Below are 10,410 nucleotides of genomic sequence, written 5' to 3'. Positions count from 1 at the left end.
TTCGCCTTCGCCTTTTTATATTTGTGGAGCTCTCTATCGTTTAAAGACAATTTTAGCTGTATAAAAGGACATCTAAGGCAGACGATTAACTTTTTAGAATTTATTTTCAACAGCCTGCGCAGATCCATAACTTTTTCTAGGGGGGGGGGGGGGTGGATATTTATGTTCCGAGACATATTTTGGAGATTTTATTATATATAATTAATAAAATTAAATTTTCCGGGGGAATGAAATCCGGACCCTCTCCCCCTTTACTGCATGTGTGAAGTTATTTATATTGAATTCTCCGGGGGGGGGGGGGGACCCCTCTCCCCCTTTAGATCCATACATCAGCAAGCAGTGTCGCATAATGAAATTAGAATGTTACTGTGTTTGATCCACGGTAAACAGACAGCTGGTAAGTGACAGGAGTCTGGAAGTGCATATGTATGCATTATGGCGCGGACATTACATTTTTTATTGAGTATATGTATATAATGATTAGGCATAGCCAGCACTGGTAAACATATATATATATATATATATATATATATATATGTCACATATACACATTAAAATATTTATAAACATTCATAGTAAGCACAATGGCCTAGCGCATGCGTACCAATGATATCATGGATTAATCGGAAAACCTTGGCGAGTACGGTGCCTGCATCAAATTCTATGTAATCGACCGAGACTTTCTGAATGCTATCAAAAAGGCGAAGGCGAAAGTGCGAAGGTGCGAAGGCGAGAGTGCGAAGGTGCGACGGCGAAGGAGCGATAGTAGTATCGCTCCTTCGCCGTCGCACCTTCGCACTTTCGCCGTCGCACCTTCGCGCTTCGCCGTCGCATCTTCGCAATTTCGCTCCTTCGCCGTCGCACTCTCGCACTTTCGCCTTCGCAACTTCGCACTCTCGCATCTTCGACCTAAAGGCGAAAGTGCGAAGGTCGAAGTGGCCCCATCGGAACACCATAGATATGCGACTTATTTATGTCAACGTGCGAGTCAATTATGTATATACATGCAAGTTATCTCGCATGTTGTTATAAAAAAAACTTGCATGTAAACATAATTATCCCGTATTTTTACATAAATATGTCGCATGTCAACATAAATAAGTCGCATGTTTCATGGTAATGTTGCATTTTTGATATGTCAGATGCGGGCGTAAGTAAGTGATTTTATAAGGAATAAGGAATCATTCTTTTAGTATTATGAGGTGATAATTTCGGTCGGGGTGTGATCAAATCCAATAACGCCCGAAGGGATTTGAGATTAAACTTATGTAAAAATTTAAGTTTTTTTTGTGAAATCGGAGCCTGAGCATTTAAAGTGCACAAAGACGAGGCCAACTGATAATGCGTACTTTCGTTTTGTTGTTCTCAGAAATTGAAAAAGGAAAAACCATCACAGTGTCTGAAAATAAAAACAAGGGACAACATTGAAGTAGTTTGACAGGTAAGCATCTATTTGAATTTTTTTTTTAACATGTATTTAATTAACCTGTGTTGATCCCATTGATAAAAGACGTTCTAAAGGATAGTTGAAGGAATGCTTAAAATATCGTGCATACAAATTGTTGTCACAAGATCTAATTAGGTATGTTCATTTACAGTGTTTGTAAGCTAAGCTGATAGAGAAAAAAAAAACTCATAGGCGATCCCAATCTTCAAAATTTTGAAAATTTGCAGCTCTTTACTTTTATAAAAACAGGTTTTATAAGTTGTGTAGTGCTAATTTTACATGCAAGGAGTCAACAAATTGCTTAGCTCAGTAGCTGGGTGGCTTCTAGTAGAACTTCTACACACTGTGAAAGGGGTTCAACCCGCCGATGCACCGGTGCAACCAATTTTTTAAATAATTTGATCTGAACTTGTATACATGTATCTATTCCATTATATCTATCGTGGGCGAAATTGCAATAACTTGAGGCTGGGGATCAGAGAACCTTAATACCAAAATTATTAAGTTTAAGAATTTCAGGTAAATCTGACACCCAACCTTTTAAATTCGTAAATTTGAATGTTAAGCGTATAATGAATGTGATCGATATAAACATGTAAATATAGAATAAAAACACAATTTGATAGATAGATAGATAGATAGATAGATAGATAGATAGATAGATAGATAGATAGATAGATAGATAACTTCACAGTATGATAAAAGCTCCTCTCGACGCTCATAATTTCGGGAGCAAGTCTTTGTTATTTTTTTTTGCACTTAATACCCAAAGTTATCAGTATTTGGTTGAAAATAACTAGTCGCCACTGATAAATCTAGATATAGTACTGTAAAATAATGTAGTAAATATGCGGCAAATAATTATTTTTCTGGTTGCAAATAAAAACCTGGTGTCAACGGTCAATGTGGTAGGTAATATAATGTTAACATGTATTTGTTTTAGCAGGCAATGAATCAAGCTCAAGCCTTGTCATCGGTGAATTATAGGATTCTGAGAACAATTTCCTTGAATCAGCACTTCTACATAATTGATATTGCGTACAGCGATAGAGACACAGTCTGCTTGTCTGTATGTGCTGAGATATACGGATCTACTGAAATTACAAAAAAACACCCTGTTAGATTTGTCCTACCGACTGGATCTTATATAAACTATGGGCATTCGACATTTTATTATATAAATGATAATATTGTAAATGCCTGTTCCTGTACTGACAGTTATCTAAGTATAAATCGTCCAAACCTACTTCAAAATAAAGCAGATGTAAACTTCTTTCAAACCCATGGCATTGCGGTTTGCGAATCAGGCTACATCCTCGTCTGTCAGTGGAACCGAAAGTTCAAAGAAAAGAGCGCTGGGAAAATTGTTAAAATACAGTACATTAATGCTGGCAACAGGAATGATATAGTTATGGAAATTGAGTCAGACAAGAACCAACCCCTGTATATTTGTCCCACCTACATTGTAGAGAACGCCAATGGAGACATATGTGTCTCTGACGTCAGAACCGTGGTTGTCACGGACGCCGGCGGTATGCTGAGATTCCGTTACCACGGAAATTCCCGTGACTTTGATCCATACGGTATATGTTGCAATTCATCGTGCAACATTATTGTTGCTGATATGAAAAACGACAAAATTCACGTGATTGATAAAGATGGCGCATTTCTCCATCACGTGACTTATGATGGAATTAAAATGCCCCGTGCTATATGTATTGACGAAAACGACAATCTCTACGTGGGGGAATGGCATACAGATACCATCAAAGTCATTGCAGGGTAAATATGTCAGACACAGCCACTTATTTGATCAAGAACTTTTAAAGTTATTGCTTCCATCAATTTTTGATGATTTTTAATAAAAATACACATTCCTGTGAAAGAAATACAATTGAAATCGATGAAAGGGAATATATCCAAGATATCTTCATTGAACAATTATCCCTTTTCACTCATAATTTCACAGGAACGAAAACAAATTTCTTTCGGAAATTTATAATGGGAAATGTTTACACCTTTTCTCCATTCGGAAGTACTCGGGATACATCGTGCAATTTTTTAACGTTATCATCCGGGCTCATGTATGGCTGATACAATGCAAAATCTCCGTAGACTTTCAATTTTTGGATGTGTATTGAAACCCGAAGCGGTAGAGGGGGGCGTTTCAACACATATAATCTGGACATTTTTCATATTAGTGAATGAACGTAGTTTGAGATCAAATTTATTTACTATTATTGAAATATCAAGCAAAAAGTGGTGGAAGCAAAAACTTGGGACAGAGTAGTATAGTCAATATTCTTTAAAAGCTGAAGTGTACAACTAAGTGTGTAAATCTGATGAGAACCGCATCAAATGTACAATATAAATGTATTAACATAAAATAAAGCAGACTTATATTAATCAAACAGGTTGTTTTCTATCAACTGGCCGTACTGGCAATGTGATCAAGTATTTTTATGCACTTTTTATCAACTATTTCACACTTAATTATGCGTTTAGATTTATCGTATAAACTGAATACCGCTTGTGAAACATGTTGTCGCCACCACTTGAAAGAAATTCCTTCATTTGTCGATACTCTCTGTTTTGTTCGATGTCCTTAGGATTTCTCAATTCAATTCAATTTTTCTTTGATGAAGTTCAAGAATCCCATATGTTTTGTGCATTTAATCTTAACGTCGTTACCTTACTTTAAAAGTTTGCATCTATGTTATCAACATTATAAATAGAAAAATGTCAAAGACGAGAGTATATACAGGTATAAATACAATGTTACATTTCATGCGTGTAGTGTGTGTTGATTTAAAGTTAATATCAATATTAGTTGCATTTACGAAAAATGCAATTTAAAACAAGTATTCTTTTTAAAGGTATGATCGGCAATAATGATATATAGATAGCTAGAAGCAATCAACATGATCAGTAAAATAATTTAATAAGTACTGTATTTTTACAAAATATAGAATATTTTGAATCTGTACAACATAATTTCGTCATTATAAACCGTCAATAAATTTATTTTTGAAATAAATTTGGGGAAAGCCGTCCGTAAACTCCTTGTCTAGTTTTATATTTTTAATGTATAATTATAAAATGTTAATATATCTTCTTCTTCTTCAGAATACTAGATAGGGCTCTTCAAAGACCATTAACACGTATGCAAAGAAAGAGTTGTATTAAAAAAATTTAATGCGACTGAAAAACATTGAATGCCATCATAACTTGCTATTGAGGCCGCATTGTAACGGAACCTTGTTTATAAATCAAGCCGTCTTCCTATTATGCAACCTCAATACATAGGCGGTGGCGGAAGGAGGGCTGAGCCTCCCTCCTTTTTTTGGAAAGTTTGACCTAACCATTAGGCACATAGCATTATAGGGGCTTCAGCCCCCCCCCCCCCCCCCCCCCACACACACACACACTTTTTCTCGAAGTAAACATAATTGATCTGAAATTCTGAAATTGACCTTGAATACATATAGTCGTAAGAAATATTGAGAAGTTGGAGTTATAGGTATACTAATATTTATGAGGATTAGTCTAGCCCCCCCCCCCCCCCCCCCACTTTCAATTTGCTTCCGACGCCACTGCAATAGATCGAGGTGAGTTCATGGAGCATCTTCTTATGTTCGAGGTCAGTTCATCGAGGTCAACTGCATTACTGAATGAATCTTTCGATCGAAATTCTTACACGTGAGACAAAATGTGCATTCTCGAATTAACAGGTCTAACTGTATTTAATGTATTTTGCATCTCTTAAGGTAAATGCATTGAAATAAAAATGTTATATAAATACTAAACCAAAGCTTCAAATTTTTATAAGAACTACATATGCAAGCGGAATGTGTGCGCACGTGGAAGCATTTGCCGGATGCCTCATATGGACACAACAGTGTGCCGAAGCCGATCACAAAAAGCATTTCAAAAACTTCTTTTAATGCAAAATCTAGTAAGTTTTGTTTAAAACTCTCACAAAATAATATACATGTTTAACTTTAAAGTATATTGCAACTTAAAAGTAAACTTATAACACAGGTAGAATGCAAAATTTACCAAGTAAAGACAAATATATAATCTATCTAATGAAAGTCACTTCAACTTGAATATTTGTTTGAAATTTCGATCTAACAAGGCAAATGATAACAGAATTAGTTTGATATTGATTAGCATGTATTTTTATAAATGCAGAAAAATAACGTATTCGATTTATTTACAACTATCAATTTAGTAATGAATTTTCATCACAAAACACAACACTGTTTTATTTTTTAGTAATGAATGTATATATGACTGCAATAGTAATAAAACATTGATGTTTTGAATTTTTTCACTGATATACTATCTCTATAATAAAAACCAACGTTTAAGTTTTAAAAACATGCATTAAGATATTAAAAAATTTTCTTCTCTGTTGAACAACTTAACGTTCATACTCTACCATAATCATTAATCATTTTACCCGTTTCTGTATTGACAGTTAACCTTTAGCCATACACTTCATATGATATAAAATATCAAAAATCAATAAGAGTGTACTTTGAACTAATCTTTCGTTTTAAATACTACAAATCCCAGGGAAAGAGAGCATCAGCTACGTCTTCGTGCATTACCTCATGTAAGATGCTTACATGTTATTGACTAATCAAAACAACTAGCAAGAGACTTTGACAAATTCTATTGTTATACTTTCATGTTAAATACTGAAATCTGATTGGTTAAGACGCAGTTCATAATCCTTTCTATTACCCTCAGCGTTAGCAACGCACTAAGCAACGGGTAACATTAAAAAATGTTACATGCGCGAAAATTATGCGCGTACGGTTCGCTGTAGAATTCACGTTATTCCTATATAAAAGAAGTGAAATTTTCTTAAAAATTAAGACATTCAGTATAACAAAATAAATAGTGCCTGTTTGGAAGGATAACAGTTGAAATTGACACCCCTCGAAAACCATTGTCAACCTCCGCTTCGCGTCGGTTGACAATGGTTTTCTCGGGGTGTCAATTTCAACTGTTACCCTCCCAAACAGGCACTATTTATGTAATATCAACCGAATGCTACATGTACTGTTTTACACTTTAATCAATCAGCAACAACAATGTTTATTTTGTTATTTAAATTACAGAAAACGAATTGTGGAGTGATCATTCAATCCAAGCTGATCATTCAGGACATGGTTAGTTCATATTGTGTTTGAGTGATATTGGTTTTATTTCTGCAAAAGAGTGGGTGAATATTATTATGACTACACATTATATGTACATTTTGGTAGTTATTGTTGGCAGTACTATCCGTAAAAATTGTTATGTAATCTAACCATAATTGAAATGATAACAGAAGGACGGTACTACCAAACATTTCCGCCATAGACATTACTTCGATGAAACGTGAAAATGCTGAACATTGTGTATTTGATGCGGCGGTATTTAGGGTTACTTTTTGTTTGTTTGTTTGTTTGTTTTTTTTGTTGTTGTTTTTTTTTTTTTTTTGGGGGGGGGGGGGGGGAGGGGGTATTTTTTTTTTTACAAATCCATAGTGTGGCCGGCCAATTGCAATGTTTATTTTAAAATAGCGATGCTCAGTAAACCAACTTAATTTAGCAAGCTATAAATAAGAAGTGTCATTTTACCCAAATCTAAGACTAGGATCATGGAATATATAAGACAAAAGTAGAAAAGTACATACACCGAATGCTTATTCATCATAGACTGAGTTGTATAGGTAGCATCACGAGAGGGAAAGCTATTTTTTATATTTCAAATTTAAATGTATTTATAAAACTTTTCATACACGCACAGTTCGATGTACACATTTTGACTTAAGATGAAGACATACTAAGGGATCTCAAATTCTTAACTCAACTCAATTCTATATGTTAAAACTTCTAAACGTTATCTATACGAACATTAAAAACTGTGTGGCATATAACTAATCACAGGTGTCTTTTTGTACGGTGCACAAGATTAAAACATCTATAAATCAAACCGAATTAAATAACGTTGACAAATTATTACTGTTAACAATTTATTTTTTGTAGTTAATTGACTCATTATTCATTGGTTCTCAAACTGGTTTGGGCAACCTGTCAAAATTAATGTGGACACACCTATATTATTATCAATACTTTTTTGGAAAAGTAAAAATTATTATAGCCCCAGCGGGATTCGAAGTCAATGCGCTACGCTTTTAGGTAACTATTTCGGGGAAAAAAATAGTTTATAAAATTATTCTTGGCTTTATTGATTATTTCGATCGGAAATAAATGTACGTTATAACTTCGTGGTGTCCAGTACCACCATAAGCTCCAAGAATAGCGGGGTTTACGCCGGTCAGATATATTTGCTTTTGGTTTATAAATACAATGGATCGTGCGAGCCTATACTATAATAATTATTCATATCAAAACAGTAAAGGCTGGACAGGACTCTTTAAAAAATCCAGATGATATAATATACTGGGTATCGTCAAAATCTCTGCGTTTGAGTAACAACCAACAATCATGAATAGCGGCGTGGCATTGTGACATGAAAAAAAAAAAATAAACTAGTATTTGCACACCTGAAAATTACAAATTGGTACAAATGATATAACAATTTTATAACAATAAATCATTTTGTTTTATTCCATAAAATAACGAAATCCATTCTTACATATTTGATAATTCTAAAATATATGAAATTCAAAAATGCAAAATTGCAATGAGGTTATTGAATAAAAACAATGCACCATCCCCATATAATTTCATTGATAATGATGATGATGAATGAATGAATTGGACATATAACATCCGAAAAAAAAATTAATATTATTTTTGAATGGTACACGTAACATGTGATTAACACGTTGTCTTGCATACTTTTACAGGCAATAATACAAGCGCAAGCACTATCCTCATTGGTGTATAGAAAAGAGAAGACCATATCTCTCGGTTAACGATTATATGTATTTGATATTTATTGTGGTAGAAATGGAAACCTGTGCATTTCTGCATCAAACAATTCTTCTGATATTTTTAATAATCCAAATAAATCAGATTCTTTTATTTTTAAATCTTCTTCTGGATCTTACATAGCACTGCAGGAACAAAACAATGATCATTTTAATTTCATATATGGAACGTATCATTCCATTTAAAGACAATCTGCAACTTTAACAACGCAACATTAATTCAACTTCGCCAAAAACCAGTGGATTTTCTGAAGACAGAAAACAATGGGTACTAAGCAGTCCTAGTACACTGTGGGGAGAAGATGAAGTTTTTTTAACACCGTGGATGTGGACCAACATTTAGATTTACAGCACACGGAATAACAGCAACTAAATCTGGTGGCATCTTGCTTTGTTTATGGATCAATGAATTTGGAGAACGGAGTTTAGGAAAAGTGATTTCGATAGAAGGAAAACTCCAGATTTCCATGGATAAAAATCAACCTTTGTACATTTGTCCAACTTATATAGCAGAGAATGGCAATGGAGACATATGTGTCTCTGACGTCAAAGCTGTGGTTGTCACGGACGCCGGCGGGATGTTGAGATTCCGTTACAAAGGGAACTTCAGAGAAAGCAACTTTGATCCATATGGCATATGCTGCGACTCAAAGTAAAACATTATCGTTGCTGATATGAAAAACGACAAATTACACGTTATTGACAAAGACGGTGGTTTTCTGCATCAAGTGATCTATGATGGAATAAAAATGCCCCTTGCTGTATGCATTGACGAAAACGACAGAGTTTTTGTTGGAGAATGGGATTCAGACGCCATTAAAGTCATTGCACTCAATGTTAGCGTTAACAATCGGTCAATACTTTATGAGAGCTGTACAATTTACTAAATCTATTGAATAACAATTATATCATAGGCAAATGCATAATGTTTATCTCAAGCTTACCAAATGATTATTTCATATTTAGGCAACGGAATTTCCTTTGTCTTAATGTTCTTATATATCGTTGTACAAGTGCAATGATTAATTGTCACGCTTCTGCATCAACTCGTATTGCCGGTATTTCAAAAAGCTAGTAATATTTTTTCCCATAAAAAATAGAATATTCCTATAGAAAAATCATTTCCGATAGGATGTAATAAAATCCTATAGGAAATTAGAATTTCCTATTAAAAAAACTACCAGTCTTAATCAAATTCTTATAGAAAATACCATTCTCCTATAGGAAATACAATTCATATAGAGTTATTAGAAAATCCTACAGGATTATGATTATTTCTTGTAGGAGAATCATTTCTCATTTGGGAATTGTCATTTACCTTTAGAATATTAATTTCTAAAAGTTAATATCTCATCATGTAGGTAAAACACAATAAAAACAAAGAGCGGTCATTTATTCTCTTGACAATAATCTTTCATTTTGTATATATGGATTTTTCCAAAACTGCACCTTCAGCGGATGCAAAAATACCACCTTGCCACTGGCATAATTATCCTGCACAGTGTTTACAGTGTATGGTATATGTACAATGTGTGCCCCTTTAGAGTGTCAATAATGTTTAACACAATGACATTTATGCCAAATCCTTATATCTAGTGTACACTATTGTGATCGTTTTCTAGAATGTCTTTAGTAATTAGGGTATTTACAAAACTTCAATTATGCATCTTTGCATAAAATGCAAGCTGTTCAAACTCTACCAGTAACAAAATCGACAACTGAACTTTCTTAAGGAATGATAGAGTTTTAATTTTTTTTCACTTTTTAAAAGCATGATTATTGGCATGAGTACAACTATATTTTACTCATATTTTTTTTCTATTGTAGGCAACACAATTATTGTACTTAAAACTTTTTTTTACCATAGAATATTTAAACCCAATGTCATTTTTTTTTAAATTTGAAATAAATGGTTTTTAATATCATCAAAGAGCTTTCGGCAGCATTTCCAGCACCTTATTTTGCATACGTTATTTTGCTTCAAAACTTCATGTCTCATGTGTTCAGC

General features: G+C 33.9%; 1 long non-coding RNA gene across 1 annotated transcript; it reads left to right on the top strand.

The window, feature by feature from the left end:
• The first annotated feature begins 5,021 nt into the window (after window positions 1-5,021).
• On the top strand, window positions 5,022-10,193 carry LOC136274834 (uncharacterized). The gene is made up of 3 exons (XR_010713256.1): window positions 5,022-5,402; window positions 6,580-6,630; window positions 8,319-10,193. It is a non-coding gene; the product is annotated as an uncharacterized lncRNA (long non-coding RNA).
• The last annotated feature ends 217 nt before the right edge of the window (window positions 10,194-10,410 follow it).

This window comes from Magallana gigas, chromosome 1, assembly GCF_963853765.1.
Source record: "Magallana gigas chromosome 1, xbMagGiga1.1, whole genome shotgun sequence".
Taxonomy (NCBI): Eukaryota; Metazoa; Mollusca; class Bivalvia; order Ostreida; family Ostreidae; genus Magallana; species Magallana gigas.
The sequence above is the reverse complement of the archived record's forward strand: the minus strand, read 5'-3'. Positions and strand labels throughout refer to the sequence as shown.